Source organism: Neophocaena asiaeorientalis, unplaced genomic scaffold (assembly GCF_003031525.2).
Source record: "Neophocaena asiaeorientalis asiaeorientalis breed wild unplaced genomic scaffold, Neophocaena_asiaeorientalis_V1.1 scaffold459, whole genome shotgun sequence".
Lineage (NCBI taxonomy): Eukaryota > Metazoa > Chordata > Mammalia > Artiodactyla > Phocoenidae > Neophocaena > Neophocaena asiaeorientalis.
Window position 1 is genome coordinate 87,521 of NW_020171821.1, and position 22,813 is coordinate 110,333.

The window sequence follows — 22,813 nt, forward strand, 5'->3', positions numbered from 1 at the left end:
GGGAAGATCCCACATGCCGCGGAGCGGCTGGGCCCGTGAACCATGGCCGCTGAGCCTGCGCATCCGGAGCCTGTGCTCCACAACGGGAGAGGCCACAGCAGTGAGAGGCCCGCGTACCGAAAAATTAAAAAAAATTAAAAAATAAACAAAAAAAACAGAGCTGCTTTAAAAAAAAAAAAAAAAAAAAGATATAACAGGTGAATTGCTTGCAACATGTCAGCCTTCTCCCCAATGAAATTGGTTAAGGTTATAAAAAAACAACCATTTGAAGCCTCAGGCAATTCTCCTAAGATAAAAGAATAAATGAAGAAACAGCTACTGAAGAAAATCTATAGAAACTTGGTAATAAAGGTAAGAATTTCCAATACTTGAACAAAAACCACTTCCTCCCAACTCAGTGAGATGGAGACTCCACTCTAGACTGTAACAGCCAATAACACAGGGCTCCCTCACCTCCAGCTTCTAGTCAGAGGCTTTCTTTTTGTAAGGAGCAGGATTTCAGCATTTCACATTCTGCCTTAAGCTACCTGTTGCTGAGGCTAAATCCTGTCCACGTTATTTTCAAGAGGTGGAGAATCCATTCTTCCACCCAGTTTCTACTCAAAGAATGGTAACTCCACCTTGAATATGTCATAATAAGAATAATAGGGCCCTGATTGACCTTACTATCATTCATGAGGCAATGGCTCCAAACCGAGTGGCAAGCCAAGAGGACTTCAAAGTGCGCCCTCTAGTAAGTTCTTTTCCCAAAATAATTGACTTCATTTGTAACAGAGAGCTTTTTAAAGCTTCTGTCAAATTTAAAGAAGCGCTTAAAAAAGGTAGAGGCTATAGTAAAATGCACTGGAAGATTTATGGATTGAATGAGAATCAGCTAGTTTGTAAGAGAGAACTGGGATATAAAAAATCTGGGGGAAGTCATCTTGTGGTCAGGACAAATATCAACCTCAGACCTCAGAAACTATTCCTTCACAGGAACCACAATTTGATTTGGCTACCTTGTAGAGGAAATTCTGTCCCACAGTATTGGTCAAAACAATAGAGCAATAAGAGAGCAATTAGAGAAATTTAACATCTGTGTCAGAGAAAGGGAGAAAGACAATTCTACCCATATCAATATCATCACAGGGTGACTGTGAGCCTATCAGAAGCTGAGGATCCCTGAGGAGCAATATTAGACTCTTAACACTACAAGATGGGTAGACTTTACTAAAATAATCCAGCCAGTCACTAAAAACTAAACAAACAAATGACAATGACAAGTCTCAGAGTGAGTGAATCAGGACCCAGAGATTACAATATGTTATATAAAACAGCTAATATCCAATAAAACATTATGAGTCATGTAAAAAACTAGAAATTATTAATAATACACTGGAAAAAATTCAGGGAACACAAACTGCCTATGAGAGTAAACAGATATCAGACTTAACAGAAAAAAGACTTCAAAATAGATATTATGACATACTCACAGAACTAAAGGAAAGTGTGATTACAGAAGTTAAGGAATGCATGATAAAAATATGGCATCTAATAGAGACTATCTAAAAGGAGATTAAAAATTGAAAAAAAGAATCAATTAGAAATTCTGGTGTTGAAAAGTACAATACCTGAAATTTAAAATTCACTAGAGAAGCTCAACAGTAGACTTAAACTGGAAAAAGAAATAATGTACTCAAGAGCATATCAATAGAGATTTTACAAGCTGAAGCACAGAGAGTAAAAAGAATGAAGAAAAATGAACAGAGCCTCAGAAAAATGATCAAAGCCTCAGTATTAAGTGCAATAATACATGTGTAATGGGATTACCAGAGAAGAAAAGCAAGATAAATGAGCAGAAAAAAATATTCAAAGAAATAATGACAGAAAATATCCAAATTTATTTTAAAAAGCAATAATTTATGCATACAGGAAGCAAATAATCCCAGTTGGATAAATACAAAGAGATCCACAAAAAGACATATTATAGAAAATATGCTGAGACTCAAAGACAAGGAGAAAATTTTGAAAGTAGCAAGAGACGAAGAACATATACTTACAAATTAATTCCAATAAGATTAAAAACTGAATTTTCAGTATAAAAAGTGAAAGCCAGAAAGCAATGGGTTAAAATAGTCAAAGTGCTCAAAGAACAAGAACTGTCACCCAAGAATCATATATACAGAAATCTTTCTTCAAGGGGGAAAAGGGGGAGGTTGGTGGTGGGAGCTGGGATGAATTGGGAGATTGAGATTGACACATATACACTAATATGTATAAAATAGATAACTAATAAGAACCTGCTGTATAGCACAGGTAACTCCACTTCTCTCTGCAGTAGAAACTAAAACAACATTGTAAAAAAAACTATACCCTAATAAATAAATAAATAGCCATGCCAAAAAAAAAGCTTTCTTTACAAATGAAGGTGAAAAACATACTCCCAGATTAAAAAAAAAAAAAGCTGAGGGAATTTGTTGTTAACTTAACCACTTTACAAGAACTGCTAATGGAAGTTCTTCAGGTTGAAAGCAAGTGGTTCTACCTGTTTATTTGAATCAACATGAAGAAATAAAGAGCAACCGTAAAATTAATAATGTAACTATAAAAAGCTCAGTATTAATACATATTTTCTCCTTCATTCTCATAGTTTATTTTTAAATTGTATAAAATAATATGTATATAATATAATGTTGAGTCTACAACATAGAAATATCACATATGTGCAATATATTTGCCAATATCACCACAAAGAAGGTGGGCGGAGCAAAACTATCAGCTGATGAAATGGCTATCAGTGGTAAATTCATAAATAAACTATGTATAACAATAATACTATGATAGGAGGAAAAGAGAATAGAATTATGCAGTAGTAACATTTCTATACATCACCAGAATTATGAGAGTATAAATCTGAAGCTAATTCTGATATGTTAAAATGCACATGGTAAACTGTAGGGCAACCATTAAAAAATTAATTTAAAATGCTGTAATCAAAAAGAGATTACAGAAATTAGAATGCTACACTAGAAACTATTCACTTAATTTAAACGGGAGCAGTAAAGGAGAAATAAAAATAGAAAAAGACGTGATTCATATTAAAAAAGTAAAATGCAGATATTAATCCAATTATATTACATGTGAATTAAACAGTCCTACTCAAAGACAGAGACTGCACACTGTATAAAAACATGATCTAATTGTGTGAGATCTACAGGAGACACACTTTATTTATTTATTTATTTATTTTTTGTGGTACGCGGGCCTCTCACTGTTGTGGCCTCTCCCGTTGCGGAGCACAGGCTCCGGAAACACAGGCTCAGCGGCCATGGCTCACGGGCCCAACGGCTCTGTGGCATGTGGGAACCTCCTGGATCGGGGTACGAACCCGCGTCCCCTGCATCGGCAGGCAGACTCTCAACCACTGCGCCACCAGGGAAGCCCAGGAGACACACTTTAGATTGAAAGATGTAAATTGAAAATGAATGAACAAAAAGATACTTCATGCAAACAGCAACCACAGGAAAGCTAAAGTTGTTACACTAATAACAGACAAAATAAACTTTAAAGCAAAACATTTTACTAGAGATAGAGAGGGACATTTTATGATGTTAAAATGTCAATTAATCAGGAACTATATAACAATTATAAACATATATGCCCCTCACAACAGAGCATCAACCTACCTGAAACAAAACTGACAGAAATAAAGGATGAACTATTCAATTAAACATAATAATTGGAGACATTAATATCCAATTTCAATTATCAGTGGAAGAGCTAGACACAGTATTAACAGGGAAATAGAACATTTGGTCAACTTAATAAACCAACTAGACCTAACATTCATCCATAGTACACTCCCCAGTACTGAAACAGAATATACATTCTTCTCAAGTGCACATGAGGAAGTTTCCTGATACCCAATATGCTAGGGCATAAAACAAACTTCAACAGGCCTAAAAGTATAGAAATAATACAAAGTTCTTCAACAACAATTGAGTAAAATTAGAAATCAGTAGCAGGAAAATTTTGGGAAACTCATGAAGACATGGAAATTAGCACATGTCTAAATAAACAATGGATCAAAGAATAGATCAAAAGGAAAAGCAGAAAATACTTTGAGATAAATGAAATGGAGACAGAACATACCAAAATTTGTGTGACACAACTAACATAGTCCTTGGAGGGAAATTTATAACAATAAATGTCTATGTCAAGAAAGAAGGAAGATCTCAAATCAATAGGTTCATCTTCCACCCTAAGACACTGGAAAAAGATAAGAGTGATGTCAACAAGATGGCACAGTAGGAAGTCCTGGACTCTCCTTCTGCCCACAAATACAATAATGCAACAATAATCCACGGACAATTTCCCATTGTGAGAAATACAAAAACTAATTGAAAAGCTTCTGCACCCCAGGTGAATATGAAAAGCAGAGTCAATGAAGCAAGTATGGAGATTCTGGGCACACTTCCTGGAGTCCCTGCCTTGTGATCAGGAAGAGACCTCCTAGTTCTCAACTTCTCTCAAGGGAGGGAGGAATTAGGTTCATGTGTCCAGCATCTCAACCCTTCAGAGGGGACTCCATAGAAGACAGGCTTCCATCTTGTCTCTCTTGAAGTTCTGATGGGTCCAGCAGAATCTAGCTGCCTATGGGAGAATAGAAATGGAGGTTTAGAATGATAGATGCCATAGACCTTCCCCCTGCTCAGCACAGAGCCAGTGGACAAAAAAATCCCAGCTCTCAGATTCCACCAGGGTAGGAAGAGTTGATCCATGAGTAGAATGCCCCTATTTCTCTAGTTCTGTCCAAAGAACTGGCATCTGTATAGCTAGTCTATGAATGAAGGAAGATTGGACAGAGACTCAGGGGGCACAGAGCATATAATTGAAAGTATGATGAGCAGTCTGTGGGAATGAGGAAAGGGCAGGGAAAATCAGCTTATTATCTAAAATAATATCCCACCACCTCTAAAGTTTATAGATTTTAGGCATATGAAATTAAATAAAAACTGGACATAAAATTTAGAAGATACCAACATGGGAAGTAGGAGAGAGAGGCATAGAACAGTAAAAGCTTCCCAAAATTATTGAATTGTTTTGGGAAAAAATTTTTACTGAAAAAAGTATTTTAAAACAAATATAAATTTAAGTATTTCAGTGAAAATATTAAAGGTAATTATTAAAATTAGAGACAAATAATGTATGAGCTTAGTCCATTAAAGAAATACAGAAAACCCATTTATACCATCACAAGGCAATAAAATGGAAAACTGAATTTGATATATGTATATATTAGGGAAAAGGTTACTACAAATAAGTTTAATTAACACCCATCACCACACAGTTACAAATTTTTTTTTGTGTGTGATGAGAATGTTTAGATCTACTCTCTCAGCGACTTTCAAATACACAATGCAGTGTTAACAACAGTCACTAGGCTGCATATTGCATCTCTAAGACTTATTTATCTTATAACTGGAAGTTTGTACCCTTTGACCATTCACCCATTTTACCCACTCCTCACTCATTGCCACTGACAACCACCAATCTGTTCTGGGTACCTATGAACCTGGTGCTTTTATTTATTTTTATTTATTTATATTTTTTGCGGTACACGGGCCTCTCACTGTTGTGGCCTCTCCCATTGCGGAGCACAGGCTCTGGACGCACAGGCTCAGCAGCCATGGCTCACGGGCCCAGCTGCTCTGCAGCATGTGGGATCTTCCTGGACTGGGACACAAACCCGTGTCCCCTGCATCAGCAGGCGGATTCTCATCCACTGTGCCACCAGAGAAGCCCTGCTTTTACTTTCTAATTTTTTTTAGATTCCAAATATAAATGAGATTATATATTATTTGTTTTACTCTAATTTATCTTAGCATAATATAATGCCCTCAACATTGATCCATGCTATCACAAATGGCAAGATTTCCTTCTTTTTAATGCCTGAATAATATTTCATTATATGTATATACAAATTTTCCTTATCCATTCATCAATCAATGGACACTTTGGCTTTTTCCATGTATTAGCTACTGTAAATAATGCTTCAGTGAACATGGGGTACTCATATCTCTTTTGTTTCCTTTGGATAAATACCCAGAATTGGAATTGCTGGATCATATAGAAGTTCTGTTTTTATTTTTTTGAGGAACCTCCATACTGTTTTCCATAGTGGCTGCAGCAATTTATATTCCCACCAACAATGCACAAATGTTCCCTTTTCTCCACATCATTTCCAACACTTGCTCACTCTTGTCTTTTTCATGATAATCATTCTATTAGGTATGAGGTGATATCTCATTGTGGTTTTTGATTCGCATTTCCCTGATGATTAGTGATGCTGAGCATCTTTTCATGTACCTGTTGGTAATTTGTATGTCTTCATTAGAAACATGTCTGTTCCTCTGCCCATTTTAAAATCAGACTTTTGTTGCTATTAAATTGTATGAATTCTCCATATATTTTGATATTAATCTCTCTATCATATATATTATTTGCAAATATTTTCCTCCATTCTCTGCATTGGTTTTTCATTTTGTTAATGTTTTACTTTGCTGTACAAAAGCTTTTTAGTTTGATGTAGTCCCACTTGTGTATTTTTGCTTCTGGTGTCAAATCCAAAATAATTTTTGCCAAGGCCAATGTTTAGGAGCTTACTCCCCATGTTTATTTTAGGAGTCTCATGTTTTCAGGTCTTACATTCAAGATTTTAACCCATTTTGAGTTAATTTTTGCGTGGTATTTTATAGTGGTCCAGTTTCATTCTTTATTTATGTTGCTGTCCAGTATTCCCAACACCATCTATTGAAGAGACTGTCCTTTCCCTATTGTATATTCTTGGTTCCTTTGTCATAAATTAATTGACCAAGTATATGAAGGTTTATTTCTTGGCTTTCTATTTAGATTGGGTTTTTAACAGTCTAGTTCCATTCTGTTTAAAACACACCTAAAGCAAAACAGCACTGATAGTGTATATATGTCCATGCCACTCTCTCACTTTGTCCCAGCTTACACTTCCCCCTGCCCATATCCTCAAGTCCATGCTCTAGTAGGTCTGTGTCTTTATTCCTCTCTTACCCCTAGGTTTTTCATGACTTTTTTTTTCTTTGATTCCATATATATGTGTTAGCATACGGTATTTGTTTTCCTCTTTCTAAACTGATTAAGTTTGTTATAAAGCAGAAACTAACACACCATTGTAAAGCAATTATGCTCCAATAAAGATGTAAAAAAAAAAAACCTTGGCTTGTAGATAGACAGGTATGTAAGCTGATAAATTATAACACGGCATTCCATGGGCTGGAACAAAGAGATGAGAAAAATATTGTAGGAAGCCAGAACATGAAACCACTCATTGTGGGGACAATTTGGCTTATATTTTCTGATATAGACCTTTCCTGATTACTAGGCAAAAAGCAAGCCAAATAAAGGAAGTTTGTGGTTAAAAAAACAAACAAACAAACAAAAAAGATGTTAAAAAAAAACAAAACAGCAATGATAGGTTGAACATAAAGGTATTCCACTCTTGGCTAAATCACCCCTACTTCTTTCATCTGATCCTTGTCTACAAATTGCAATTGTATGAGAATTTGCATTCTGTTTCCCACCTTAAGAGTATTTTTATTTTTCTGACAGTGTTAATTATATTTCAAAACAAACATGCAAACGAAAAGCCAAACTCATAGTAAAAGAGATTAGACTTGTGGTTACCAGAGGCCTGGCATTGGAAGAGGGGGAATTGGATGAAGGCATTCAAGAGTTACATACTTTGAGTTATAAGATAAATAAGTACTAGAGATGTAATGTACAAACATGATCAATATACTAAACACTGCTGGGTGTCTTATATGAAAGTTAAGAGATAAGTCAAATCATTATGCAGTATACCTTAAACTTATAAAGTGCTATATATCAATTTTATCTCTAAAACTGGAAGGAAAAATACTCACAACAAAAACACTGATAGTACTGTCATTCTGAGGCAAAGAGTGGTGAATTTGCCTATGGCTAATATAGTACCAAGATTTGTACCCAGGTTGTGAGGCTCTAGAGTTTGTGGTCTTATCACTGTATTTCCTCTCAATGTGTTTCACATCGTTTGCACAAAAATGTAAGAATAATTTTTATTTTTGTGAGAAACTTTAGACTAAGCATTGAAAGTCCCAGGAAATAACAAAATATTAAGCATAAAGAATATCTTAGGAAGCTGGAATCTATAAAAAGATTTGTCTAGGGAAAAGTTTCAGCTACTATGTAAAAGTAAATGACTTTAAAAACTGAACTTTTTGACATTAGATTTTAAGTTTTGCTGTGTTACACTACAATGTAATCTTCCAAATGTGATCTCCTCATAACATACATCAGAATAGTAATAAATATCTTTTGATGTAGGAAGAGGACTGTTTCTTTATTTAAGCTGTAATCTCCAGGAGAGCAGGAACATCATATATTTTTCACTGGTGTATTGGTATTATCTACCACAGCACTGAGAACAGAGTGGCATTCAATAACTCTTTTCTATGAGTAAATGAAAACATCATGAATAAAAGAATGAAATGACCCAAAGCCAATTAATAGGATGGTTGTCACATAAGCCAACCATATCATTTACTTACTTAACCAATGCTAAATCTATAATTTCTTTCATAGATGAATATTCAGTTTCTGCTTTAAAACAATCCATTGTACCTTGAATGAGTTTAAAATTATAACAAAGGTATATGTTTTTAGGTGACTATAACCTCTTGAATTCTTACTAGGGCTAATGCTGACAGGTTACAAATTATTCTGTAAATTACAATAGATATTCAAGTTTGAAAAAGTCTTGTGTCTGTTGATACATTTAATAAAAATATTCTTTAAATTCTACAGATTTAAGTGTATTTTGATCTGTCTTTGTATAAAATGTACTATTGCTTTGCTAACATAAACACATATACATGCATAGATCCAAGTTACCAACTCTAAATTCCATCATAGCTCATTGATTATAAGACTAAAAATGTTTCTTTATTGATAAACAAAATTTAAATTATATTGAGAAATGTACTAAATTAATGTTATGTGCATAGCAGACACTTAATAAATAAACTTTTAATTAAATTGATTTTTAGACTATCAGCAGAAAAGATTTTGCTGAAAATTCTTCTCTCATTTTCAAAGGCATTAACAGACTTTTAGACAGTCTGCATGTTTTCTAAAGTAATGAAAAACATATCAGTTTGATTAAACAGCTTTTGGAAACTTGCTTTCAGTAAAACATTAAAATTTTGATGCAGTGTTCAATGGCTGAGTGAAGAGTAACAGTGTTAAGCCAAAAGAAGACAGAAAAAAAGTCTGTTAACTCGATATTAATTATAAAATTAATATTTGGGGGAAGGAAAAATATTTTTGGGAGGCGGGAGAAATCTTTATTAGAAATTAATGAGAGAAAACATTTACATGTTTTACCTTGGTTAAAAAATCACGATTATGCTGAGGCCCAACTATGGACATTTCTCAATTTCCATTAATCATTTACTTTTACATTTTAAGTTTTATAAGCACAGGTGAACATAGCATACTGATAGGTTAATTATATTAATCTTATAGAGATTCAAAGATTTTTCAGGTTATTATATTTTAACAGACTAGTATTGCATGTTTAAATGCAAAATTGTTTTTCCACTAAAGAAACAAAACATTTTTTAGAGCTTGCCTTTATTGTACATTTGGCAAGTTTTCAGGAATGCTTACTCTCTTTTTCTCAGTCTTCTAGGACCTATAGACTAGACAGAAATAAAATTATCATGAAGATATTTTAAAAGGTTTGAATCATCTGGAGATCCCCCCTTCCTTCAGTATTTAATAAGGAAAATCACCTTCTGCTAATTCAATAAAAATTGAGGCCCTCACAAAGATTTATAACATATTACACACTGAAATCCTGTTTACAACAGTTCCCACGTGTACTCAGTTATCAGAATAATATTCTTATACTGTCTGATCGCCTTACATTTTATGCCAACAACAGAAAATTTAATATTACATGGTGCAGAGCCATGTAATAAATATTACATGAAATATTTATTTACATATCCACGTGTCCATGCCTTAAATAGGCTAGGTAGAAAAATAATTTTGGATATTTACATTTATTTCTAATGCATACTGTGAGCTTCTAACCCAATGATAAGACTTTATCATGTTTCCATTTTAATGTGGATTTTCAAATAAAAGTCTTTGTGTTGTTACAAACATAACTTCAAGTCAACTAACTGATATGTTAGCTGACTATCAACTTACTTTTATGTCAGCAGCCTTCATAAACACATTGCTTTCTATTATTTATAAAAAGAAACTTCCTTTTAAAAAATTGAGGTAGAGAGTCACTGCTCTCATGGACACTCCCATACATTTATTTAAACACTCTTATTTCTACTTAACTTAGAAAGACACACCTCCATATGTGCAGAAATACAGTGTGCTTGCAAGGAAAATGCACCATTTAATTTCATACATAAATAAGTCTTTCATATATACCCAAAGTGCTTTAACTAAGATACTATAATGCCAGACATCTGTAGAATTTTGTTTGCACAACACATATTTGTGGTTTATTAGCCAATCTGCTCTCTGTTTACAGTTGCCGCATTTGTTTCATAAGCAGCAATAAATCACGTTATTGAACAAATGTGCTCCAATGGATTTCAGAGATCATTCTCTGACAGTACACACATATACACACACATGTGGACAAGCAAGAACAAAAATTGTAGCCACATAATTGTATAGAATTCAATTCTGGTTAGTAGAATGTTTCTGTATATAAAAAAATGGTCCTCTGAAATAACTGGGTATGACAAAAAGAAAAATAAATTAATATAAACTGTACTAATATTAGTGTTACTATAATTATTAACGTGGTTCAGATGTAAATTGCTAACATCATTGGAGTTATATTTTTAGTTGTTTTGCATTGAGAATGTTGACAGCTTGGGAAAAATAATGTAGCAATCCTCAAGTTGTAAGTGGAAGGTTTGGAAATGTACCTATTTGCTACCACAAAATGACTTTTTCTTCCTTAATGCCATGTAAAGACTCAATCGATGTATTTATTTAAGAAAAAATAATGAATTGTCATGCTAATAATATTAAGAAACCCACCTGACAGGCAGATATAGTAGAAATCAATCCAAATAAAGTTTTTCTTAGACATGCAATGAGTGCATTTAAAATCATGTGTCCAGAGCAGTATCCTCCCAATATTGGGGGAGGAAAAGTAAAGATGAAATCATCTTCAACTGAAAGTAAAATAAGAGATTTCATATAGTTAACCTGAGGCCAATTTAAGGCATTACATTGCTAAAGGATATTTGAAAGAATTTGTGTAAACTGGTGACCAGTTTATAGAATACATCTACAACCATTTGAGTGGCAAGCAAACAGTAGAATAGGAAATACTTTTACAGGAGAATCATATCTAAATAGTCACCATTATAACATCTTGTTTGTTATAATGAGGCTATTTCCATGTTGTAGCAGGTGGCCAATAATCATAATACTTTGTTGATTTGGTGACAGTGACATCTATTAAACCTCAAATCCTGTATAACAGATGGTTTCATCTAGCACTTGCCCATGGAGATGTCAAGGTCTATATAACAAGACATTGCTGCTTTTGCATTTATCTTTTATGTTAAAACCGTATTTCCCAGAATTGTAAAGTGTTTTTAAGATTTATAGAATTTATAAAAAAAAATTTTTGGTAATTGAGACCTGGAATCCAAGAGGCACTGGATGAATAGAACAAAGCCAGAATGGGAGGAGATGTGAAAAAGTGTTAAGTGTTGAATAATGATTCCATTAACACTCACAAGTTTTTTTTTTTTTCTGAAATTGTAAACAACATTTCCCTTTGGACACTAATGGTAATTCATCATTAAAAAAGTTAATGTGACAATAATTTTTATGGCCCATTGAATTTGTTAAAATGAAATTCTTCTAGTTTAGTTATTAAACTGTCAATATTACTTCTGTATCTATATATGTCATCTTATTGTGTGTAGAGAAAAATATATTTAATTGTTGGTTCTCATTATTTTACATGGTCAAATAATGGTTAAAAAAACAGATATAATAGTTTTTTCTGTGAAATGATCCCCCAGAACCATCCTTCAAATATTCAATGACTACTGATTAATAGTAAAATGCTAAACTAAATTTTACCATTGCTTCAATTACTAGGACATTTATGGATAAAGTAAACTGGCTTTGTGAAAGTTAATCATGCAAATACATCAGAGCTCTTCCTTGTTACCAGTCTTGACACCAGTGCATTAGGCAGAGTTGGTAAAAGTGAGTTTTTAAATTAGTTAATATATAAGTGGTATTTTTTATATTTATGGTGTTTGATTGTCTCCCTGTATCATTCTTCTTCCAACTAGATCTTGAGTGTTATAAGGATAGGAATCTGTTGTTGTTGTTGTTTTTGTTTTTGTTCACTGGTAAATCACCAGCATCTAGACTAGTGCCAGGAACAATGTAAGTACTCAATAAGTATTTGTCAAATGAATGAATGTTTAAAACCACATTCTGAGTTCTCAATAGAATTGATGGGGGAGGAATTAAGAAGGTGGAATAGAAGGATGCAGAATTCTTCTCTCTTCACAAGTACATCAAGAATACATCTACAAATGGAACAATTCTCACAGAGCACATGCTGAACATTAGTAGAAGACTTCAGACACCTAAAAGGACAAGAAAAATCCCCTCACAAAAGAAAGCAAAAAAGAAAAAGGAATCAAAAAAGGGACCAGAAACCCTGGTGGGAAGCTGAAAGTGAGCAGAGACCCCTGCATTCAGAAAACCCCCTTTACAGTGGGAAAATCAGCTGGGACAGAAAGGGACCTTCAGGGGACTAAATGGGAAAGCAGCAGACAGTCTATGGAAGGCAGAACAAAGTAAGAACTGAGTGTATGGTCTGTACTGCAGCTGTGCAGACCTCAGCCTGAATCATGTGTCTCCTGTTGCAGAGGGGGGCTGGGTGCTAGAAAGTGGTGTTTGGAGCATGGATCCAGGGAGGGGACAGCTGTTGGCTGTGAAAAGACAGCCTAATGGGAGAGGATTAAGGAGCTCCACAACTGGGAATATTTGAGGAAAAAGCCAGGGACACCATACAAGCAAGGCATCGTTGTTGAGGGGTGTGCAAGGCACAGGGCCGCCATTGCAAACCCTTTCCTCACCAGCTGGCTTCTTTGGCCTCTGCAGGTACTGGGGTGCTGGGGAGAGTACTCATCTAAGCAGGCTCACCCACCCCTGAAGCCAAAGACTCCTCTACTCACGTAGGCTCCAGGGTAATGAGCACCACCCATCCCAAAGCCTCCTTGGGAATCAGCCCTGGGTTCCCCTGCCTGAGATGGGAATCTGCCAGTGCTGATGGGGGCTGAGTTCTAAAACATAGGGTAAAGAGACCAGATCCAGGGAGAGGACAGCTGTTGGCTGCACAGATACAACAAAGGGGACAGGAATGAGGGGCTCTGTGACCCCTAGAGGAAATGAGGTCTACCTAGGAAATGAGGTGCCATTGTTGAGTGGTAAGCAAGGGGTGGGGCCACCCCCACATGACAGCCCCTGCCTTTGTGGGCACTGGGTAGGACTCCCACCAGAGTGAGTGCACCCCAGTCTCTTGCAACTGCCTGTTGGTCTATGATGCTGCAGGCAATTCATGCACACCTCAGTTGTGGCCGCCATATCCCTCTCTGACCTGAGTGAGTAAGTGTATCCCAGTCAGCTGCTGCTTTTGCTCCCTCTCACCTGGGTGGGGAACAGATGGCTGAGGGTGGCCCACATGCAGAGGGGGGGCCAAAATAAAAGCTGAGCTCCAGGGATGGTACAACTAAGGAAGAGAAAAGGAAATCTCTCCATGCAGCTGCACAAGCCATAGATTAAATCCTGTGATTGGTTTGTTAAATCCTGTTTCCATGGAACATATGAATACACAAGTGTTCCCACAACTGATACCAGTCTAAATTTTGCAGCAGTGGACTTTGGGTGTAAGTACTGGCATGAGATGGGACAGATCAGAGTGAGCTGCCCCCACAGTGCCCACAGAAGATCCACAGATCTACCTAGAGTTATGTGAGGGCCTACTGGGGAAGCAGGGGTTGGCTGTTGCTCACTGTGAGAACAAGGAAACAGACAGAGGAAGCCCCAGGAAAATATTTTTGTTACTATTATTTTTGTTTTGTTTTGTCTTGTTCAGTTGTTGGCAGTGTTGTTTTTATCATTTTTCATTTTTTACTTTACTTTAACTTTTTAAAATACACCTTTTTTATTTTTCTATTTTTATTTACTTTCTTACTACTTTGTGTTTTTTCTTGTTTTTATTCTTTTGATCATTTTTATGTGTTTGTTTTGTTTATTTATTTTTTTTTGCCTGTGTGTTGTGTTGTTGCTGCTGTTTGTTTGTTTTGGTTTTTACCATTTGTCTTGGATTTTGTATGTTTGTTTATTTTCTTTTTATCTTTCATTTCTTTCTTTTTTCTCTGGCAGTGCTGTTCAGCTTGTGGGCTCTTGGTTCCCCAAACAGGGGTTGGTCCTGGGCCTCTGGGGTGGGAATGCCAAGTCTAGGATTCTGAACCAACAGAGAATTCCTGGACCCAGGGAATATTAATCAGCATGCACTCTTCCAGAGGTATCTATCTCGATACCAAGACCCAGCTCCACCCAACCGCCTACAGGCTACAGTGCTGGAGACCTCGCACCAAACAACCAGCAAGACAGGAACACACACCTACACATCAGCAGACAGGCTGCCTAAAGTTGTACTAAGCTCACAAACACCCTAAAACACACCCCCTTATGTGGTCTGGCACATCAGAGGGAAAAGACTCAGCTCCACACATCAGAGTACAGACACGAGTCCCTCCAATCAGGAAGCTGACAAAAGCACCTGGACCAATTTCACTCAAAAAGGAGCAGACAACAGAAGCAAGAGGAACTGCAACCCTGCAGCCTGTGGAAAGGGAACCATAAACACAGTAAGTTAAATAAAATGAGATGACAGAGAAATAAGTTGCAGTTGAAGGAACAAGTAAAACCCCACAAGACCAAATAAATGAAGAGGAAATAGGCAATCTACCTGAAAATGAGTTCAGAAAAATGTTAGTAAAGATGATCCAAGATCTCAGAAAAAGAATGAAGGCATGTTTCAAGAAGACACAAAAAATGTTTAACAAGGACCGAGAAGAATTAAAGAACAAAAAAACAGTGATAAACAGCACAATAACTGAAATGAAAAATACACTAGAAAAAATCAATAGCAGACAATTGAGGCAGAAGAAAGGATAAGTGAGCTGGAAGATAGAATGTTGGAAATAACTGTCACAGAGAAGAAGAAAGAATGAAAAGAAATTAAGACACTCTCAGAGATATCTGGGACAAGATTAAATGCACCAACATTTGAATTATAGGGGTCAAAGTAGAAGAAGAGAGTCTGAGAATATATTTGAAGAGATTATAGTTGAGAACTTGTCTGATATGGGAAAGGGAATAGTCAATCAAGTCCAGGAAGTGCAAAGAGTCCCATACAGGATAAACCCAAGGAGTACCACACCAAGACAAATATTATTCAAACTAACAAATATTAAGTACAAAGAAAAAATATTAAAAGTAGCAATGGAAAAGCAACAAAAAACATACAACGGAATTCTCATAAGGTTATCAGCTGATTTTTCAGCAGATAATCTGCAGGCCAGAAGGGAGTGACAGGGCATATTTAAAGTGATGAAAGGGAAAAACCTACAATCAAAATTACTCTGCCCAGCAAGGATCTCATTCAATGGAGAAAAAAAGGTTTACAAACAAGCAAAAAGAAAGAGAATTAGGCACTTCCAAACCAGTTTTACAACAATTGCTAAAGGAACTTCTTTAAGCAGGAAACACAAGAGAAGAGAACAAAAGAGGAAGGGAAGAAGACCTACAAAAACAAACCCCAAACAATTAAGAAAATGGCAATAGGAAGATACATATCAATAATTCCCTTAAATGTAAGTGCATTAAATGCTCCAACCAAAATACATGGACTGGACAAATGGATACAAAAGAAGACCCATATATATGCTGTTTACAAAAGAACCACTGCAAACCTAAGGACACATAAAAACTGAAAGTGAAGGGATGGAAAAATATATTCTATGAAAATGGTAATCAAAAAAAGCTGGAGGGCCTCCCTGGTGGTGCAGTGGTTGAGAGTCTGCCTGCCAATGCAGGGGAAACGGGTTCGTGTCCCAGTCTGGGAAGATCCCACATGCCGTGGTGCAGCTGGGCCCGTGAGCCATGGGTGCTGAGCCTGCACGTCTAGAGCCTGTGCTCTGCAACAGGAGAGGCCACAACAGTGAGAGGCCCACATACCACAAAAAAAAAAAAAAAAAAGAAGAAAGAGTAGCTATTCTCATATCAGGCAAAATAGACTTTAAAGTAAAGGCTATTACAAGAGACAAAAGGGACACTAAATAATGATCAAGGGATCAGTCCAAGAAGAAGATATAACAATGGTAAATATTTATGAACCCAACATAAGAGCACCTCAATACATAAGGCAAATGCTAAAAGCCATAAAAAGGGAAATCAACAGTAACACAGTAATAGTGGGGAATTTTAACACTCCACTTACATCAATGGATAGAACATCCAGACAGAAAATTAATAAGAATAAAAAAAGCATTAAATGACACGTTAGAACACATAGACCTAATTGATATTGATAGGACATTCCATCCGAAAGCATCAAAATTCACTTTCTTCTCAAGGACACATGGAACATTCTCCAGGATAGATCACTTATTGGGTCAGAAATCAGGCCTCGGGAAATTTAAGAAAATGGACATCATATCAAGCATATTTTCCGACCACAGTTCTATGAGATTAGAAATCAATTACAGGAAAAAAAACACAAATATATAAAAACAAACACATGGAGGCTAAAACATATGTTACTAAACAACCAAGGGATCACTGAAGAAATCAAAGAGGAAATCAAAACATACCTAGAGACAAATGACAACAAAAACACGATAATCCAAAACCTATAGGATGCAGCAAAAGCAGTTCTAAGAGGGAAGTTTATAGCAATACATTCTTACCTCATGAAACAAGAAAAATCTCAAACAAACCACATAACTTTACACCTAAAACAACTAGAGAAAACAAAAGCCCAAAGTTAATATATGGAAAGAATTCTTAAGATTACAGCAGAAATAAATGAAATAGAAATAAAGAAAACAATAGCAAAGATCAATGAAACTAAAAAACTGTCCCTTGGGAGACAAACAAAATCAATAAAACTTTAGCCAGACTCATCAAGAAAAAATGGGAGATTACTCAAATCAATAAAATTAGAATTAAAAGAAGTTACAACTGACACCACAAAAAATATAAAGTATCATAAGAGACTACTGCAAGCAACTATATGCCAATAAAATGGACAATGTGGAAGAAATGGGCAAATTCTTAGAAAAGTATAACTTTCCAAGAATGAACCAGGAAGAAATTGAAAATATGAACAGACCAAACACAATTAATGAATTTGAAACTGTGATTAAAAATCTTCCAACAGGGGCTTACCTGGTGGTGCAGTGGTTGAGAGTCCACCTGCCGATGCAGGGGACACGGGTTCATGCTCTGGTCCTGGAAGATCCCACATGCCATGTAGCAGCTGCACCCGTGAGCCATGGCCACTGAGCCTGCACATCTGGAGCCTGTGCTCCACAATGCAAGAGATCACAACAGTGAGAGGCCCGCATACAGAAAAAAAAAAATCTTCCAACAAACAAAATTCCAGGAGGAGATGACTTCACAGGCGAACTCTACCAAACATTTAGAGAAGAGCTAACACCTATCTTTCTCAAACTCTTCCAAAAAGTTGCAGAGTGTGGCACACACCTAAGTTAATTCTACGAAGCCACCATAACCCTAATATCAAAACCACACAAAGAAACCACCAAAAAACAAAATTAGAGGCCAATATCACTAATGAACATAGACACAAAAATCCTCAACAAAATATTAGCAAACCTAATCCAATAACACCTTAAAATGATCATACAGCATGATCTGGTGGGATTTATCCAAGGGATGCAAGGATTCTTCAATATACGCAAATTATGATAAGAATTCACCACAAAGTGGGCATAGAGGGAAACTACCTCAACATAATAAAGGCCATATATTACAAATCCACAGCAAACATCATTCTCAATGGTGAAACCTAAAAGCATTTGCTCTAAAATCAGGAAAAAGAAAAGGATGTCCACTCTTGCCACTATTATTAACACAGTTTTGGAAGACTTACCCTTGGCAATCAGAGAAAAAAAAAAAAAAGAAATAAACGGAATACAATTTGGAAAAAGAGAAGTAAAACTGTCACTTTTGGTAGATGGCATGATACTATATATAGAAAATCCTAAAGATGTCACGAGAAAATTACTAGAGGTAATAAATGAATTTAGTAAAGTCGCAGGAAACAAAATTAATAAACAGAAATCTCTTGCATTCCTGTACACTAACTACTGAAGCCCTCCTGCCTAGAGACCATGCTCTGCAACAAGAGGAGCCACCACAATAAGTCTGTGCACCTCAATGAAGAGTAGTCCCTGTTCACTGCAAATAGAGAAAGCCTGCAGACAGCAACAAAGACCCAATGCAGCCAAAAATAAATAAATAAATTTATTTTAAAAAGGAATAAAATACCTAGGGCTAAACCTACCTAAGGAGGCCAAAGACCTGTATTCAGAAAACTACAAGATACTGAAGAAAAAAATCAAAGAATACACAAATACATGGAGAGATATAACATTTTCATGGATTGGAAGATCAATATTGTGAAACTGACCATAATTCTCAAAGCATCTACAGATTCAATGTAATCCCAGTGAAAGCACCTGTGGCATTTTTCATAGAATTAGAACAAAAAACTTTACAATTTCTATGGAAACAAAAGAGACCCCGAATAGCCAAGCAATCATGAGAAAGAAAAATGAAGCTGGAGGAATCAGGCTCCCTGATTTCAGACTATACTACAAAGCTACAGTAGTCAAGACAGCATGGTACTAGCACAAAAACAGAAATATAGATCAATGGAAAAGGATAGAAAGCCCACAGATAAACCCACACACCTATGGTCACCTAATATGACAAAGGATGCAAGAATATACAATGGAGAAAAGACAGCCTCTTCAATAAGTGCTGCTGGGGAAACTGGACAGCTATATGAAAAAGAATGAAATTAGAACACTCCTTAACACCACACACAAAAATAGACTCATAATGGATAACCTAAATGTAAGGCCAGACACTGTCAAACTCTTAGAGGAAAACATAGGCAGAACACCTTTTGACATAAATTTCAGCAAGATCTTTTTCAACCCACCTCCTAAAGTAATGAAAATAAAAACAAAAATAAACAAATGGGACCTAAGTAAACTTAAAAGTTTTGCACAGAAAAGGAAACCATAAACAAGACAACTCTCAGAATGGGAGAAAATATTTGGAAACGTAGCAACTGGCAAAGAATTAATCTCCAAAATATACAAACAGCTCATGCAGCTCAATATCAAAAACAAACAAAACAACAAACAAAACCATCCAAAAATGGGTGGAAGATCTAAATAGGCATTTCTCCAAAGAAGTCATACAGATGGCTAACAAACACATGAAAAGATGCTCAACGTCACTAGTTATTCAAGAAATATAAATCAAAGTCACACTGAGGTATCACCTCACACCAGTCAGAAAGGCCACCATCAAAAAATATACAAACAACAAATGCTGGAGAGAGTGTGGAGTAAAGGGAACCCTCTTACACTGTTGGTGAGAATTTATATTAATACAGCCATTATGGAAAACAGTATGGAGCTCCCTTAAAAAACTAAAAATAGAACTACCATATGACCCAGCAATCCCACTACTTGGCATAGACCCTGAGAAAACCATAATTCAAAAAGACACATGCACCCCAATGTTCAAAGCAGCACTATTTACAATAACCAGGACATGGAAGCAACCTAAATGTCCATCAGCAGAGAAATGGGTAAAGAAGGTATGGTATATATATAGAATGGAATATTATTCAGCCATAAAAAAAGAACAAAATGAAGTCTTTTGCAGAGACGTGGGTGGAGCTAGAGTCTGTTATACAGAGTGAAGTAAGAAAGAGAAAAACAAACATACGTATATTAACGTACATATGCGGAATCTAGAAAAATCGTATAGATTATCTTATTTACAAAGCAGAAGTAGAGACACAGACGTATAGAACAAACATATAGTTACCAAGGAGGAAGGAGGGGGATGGGATGAATTGGATGAGTGGGCTTTACATATATACACTATTGATACTATGTATAAAATAGATAAGTAATGAGAAGGTACTGTATAGCACAGGGAAGGTACTCCATGCTCTATGGTGACCTAAATGGAAAGGAAATCCAAAAAAGAGGAGTTATATGTGTATGTATTGCTCATTCATTTTCCTGTACATGAGAAACTAATACAACATTTTAAAGAAACTATACTCCAATAAAAATTAATTTAAAATAACTATAGCTGGATGAGTTTGCAAAAAAATGAATACATAAAGCAAAACAATAGAATTGATGAATCATATCTAGTAATAAAGTAGATTGTTCAAATATATCAAAGATATATTATTGGTTTAGTGTAAAAATAAATCAATGCAATATTCTATCTGCTTTCACTAATGAAGAAAAGAGAAACACAAAATAAAATTGTATGAGGATTTGACTAGAACATTCCACTTTGCAAGGGGAGATATTTATTTGAAAACTAAAATTCACTGAAAAACCAGTTTGCTCACTTATAATTTAGAAGACTTGACCAAATTTGACAATAAACATATTTCAAGTAACTGGATTGCAATTAATTACTAGTAAAACTCATAATGAAATGTCATATATCCAAGTGATTAGCATTTATTTTGAATAACACATGGACAAATCATAATATTAAGACAATAAGCATTTTAAACAATGAAAAACACTTGTTCTTTTTGAGAATATAATCCTTTAAAATTATCTGCAATTGAATTTTCTGCATAATAAAAATAAGGATGTATGCTGGAGGATTTTAGTACTATTTGATTTGTAAGTTCCTTTTATATATTATACATATTAAGATGAACAAACTTAATTCATTAGAAATGTTATTAAGCAGTAGATAAATTGTTTCATGACAGGCTGACAAAATGCTTCACTATCTTATTTTTATTCACTATCTTATTAATGAGACTAGTAATAAGATATTAGAAATATTACAACAAAGGCTGAGCAGGTTAACATTTTCTAGGAAAATTATGTCAATAAAAGTGTGAAATTCCTTACGTATGATGTTAATTCTGCATGATAGAGCACATAATGAAAGCATTTGGTTATTTAAATCAGTAGTCAGGAATTGGTTTCAGAAACTCCACAACATCCTCTTCATTTTATTTTTCTCATATATTGGTCATTATAAGGAGTACAGGGCTTCCCTGGTGGCGCAGTGGTTGAGAGTCCACCTGCCAGTGCAGGGGACATGGGTTCGTGTCCCAGTCTAGGAAGATCCCACATGTCGCGAAGCAGCTGAGCCCGTGAGCCATGGCCGCTGAGCCTGCACGTCCAGAGCCTGTGTTCCACAATGGGAGAGGCCACAACAGTGAGAGGTCCGCGTACTGAAAAAAAAAAAAAAAAGGAGTACAAATATATCCCCCAAAGCCTTAAATTCTGGTCCTTTGTGTAAATTATTTCTAATATTTCCACTACTTTTCCTGAAAAATTTGAGCCCCACATCATTTCCTACTTTGATTTATACTTTTGTGGACTACATAATAGATTTTGATATTTTCCAGCTTAGGTGTGATACACTGATCACTCTTTGAAAGGATAAAGAGAATTTAAAAATACCAAGTTATTTAAAATCTATAACGGCAGAAATGAATTCTCATCAGATATTTTTTATAATTTCCAATTTCATAAAATTATGATGAATATATCCTCAAAACCATAAAACACATGAAAAAAATTATTGTTCCGTTTCTTTGGTTAGACACTTTTAGTGTCATCTTTGACACCCTTGTTCCAGCATCACTATATAAGTGAAGGAAAGAGGCACAGGTATTTACCAATCTTGTGATTCAAGTAAGTGAATAATTATATGTTAGGAATATTACAAAGTGAGCTAAATAAATATTAGACTTTTTATGACTTTAGATGTTATTGGCTTGAAATTTTGTGTTACTTAGATTCCCCCAAATAGTATGAAGTGACTCAGGGTGTGTTCACTTTAGTTTGTTCTACATTAGGTTGCTCTTTTGTTCCTAACACCCAAATGTTTCTAGCTAGCTTTTGAGGTCTGTACTGATATATTACCATTTACAAGGTTATATATGGGTAGTAGTGGTAACTCCAAGGTCAAGAGATAGATTCCCCAAAAGGACTTAAAAGCGTATCTAACATTTAGTCTTACAAAGTTAATTTTATGCTGAATTCAACATGAACTTTAACGATGTGGAGTTGTTTCTATTCATCTAGAAAAAGAAAGAAGTAACTTTTATGAAAACAGTTTTAAAGTCTGAGTTGTGACTTAATGACCATGTGGGACCAACTGTGAGCCATTCCTCATTTTTTAGTATACTGATAATAACCACTCTTTATTAATTAATAATTGATATGTCATACTTATATTAACTCATTTAGTCATTACAATAGCTCTGTGATTTCTTTATAATTATTATTTTTAGTTGACAGATGAGGAAATTAATGGTCAGTAAGTTTAAACAATCTGTTTAATA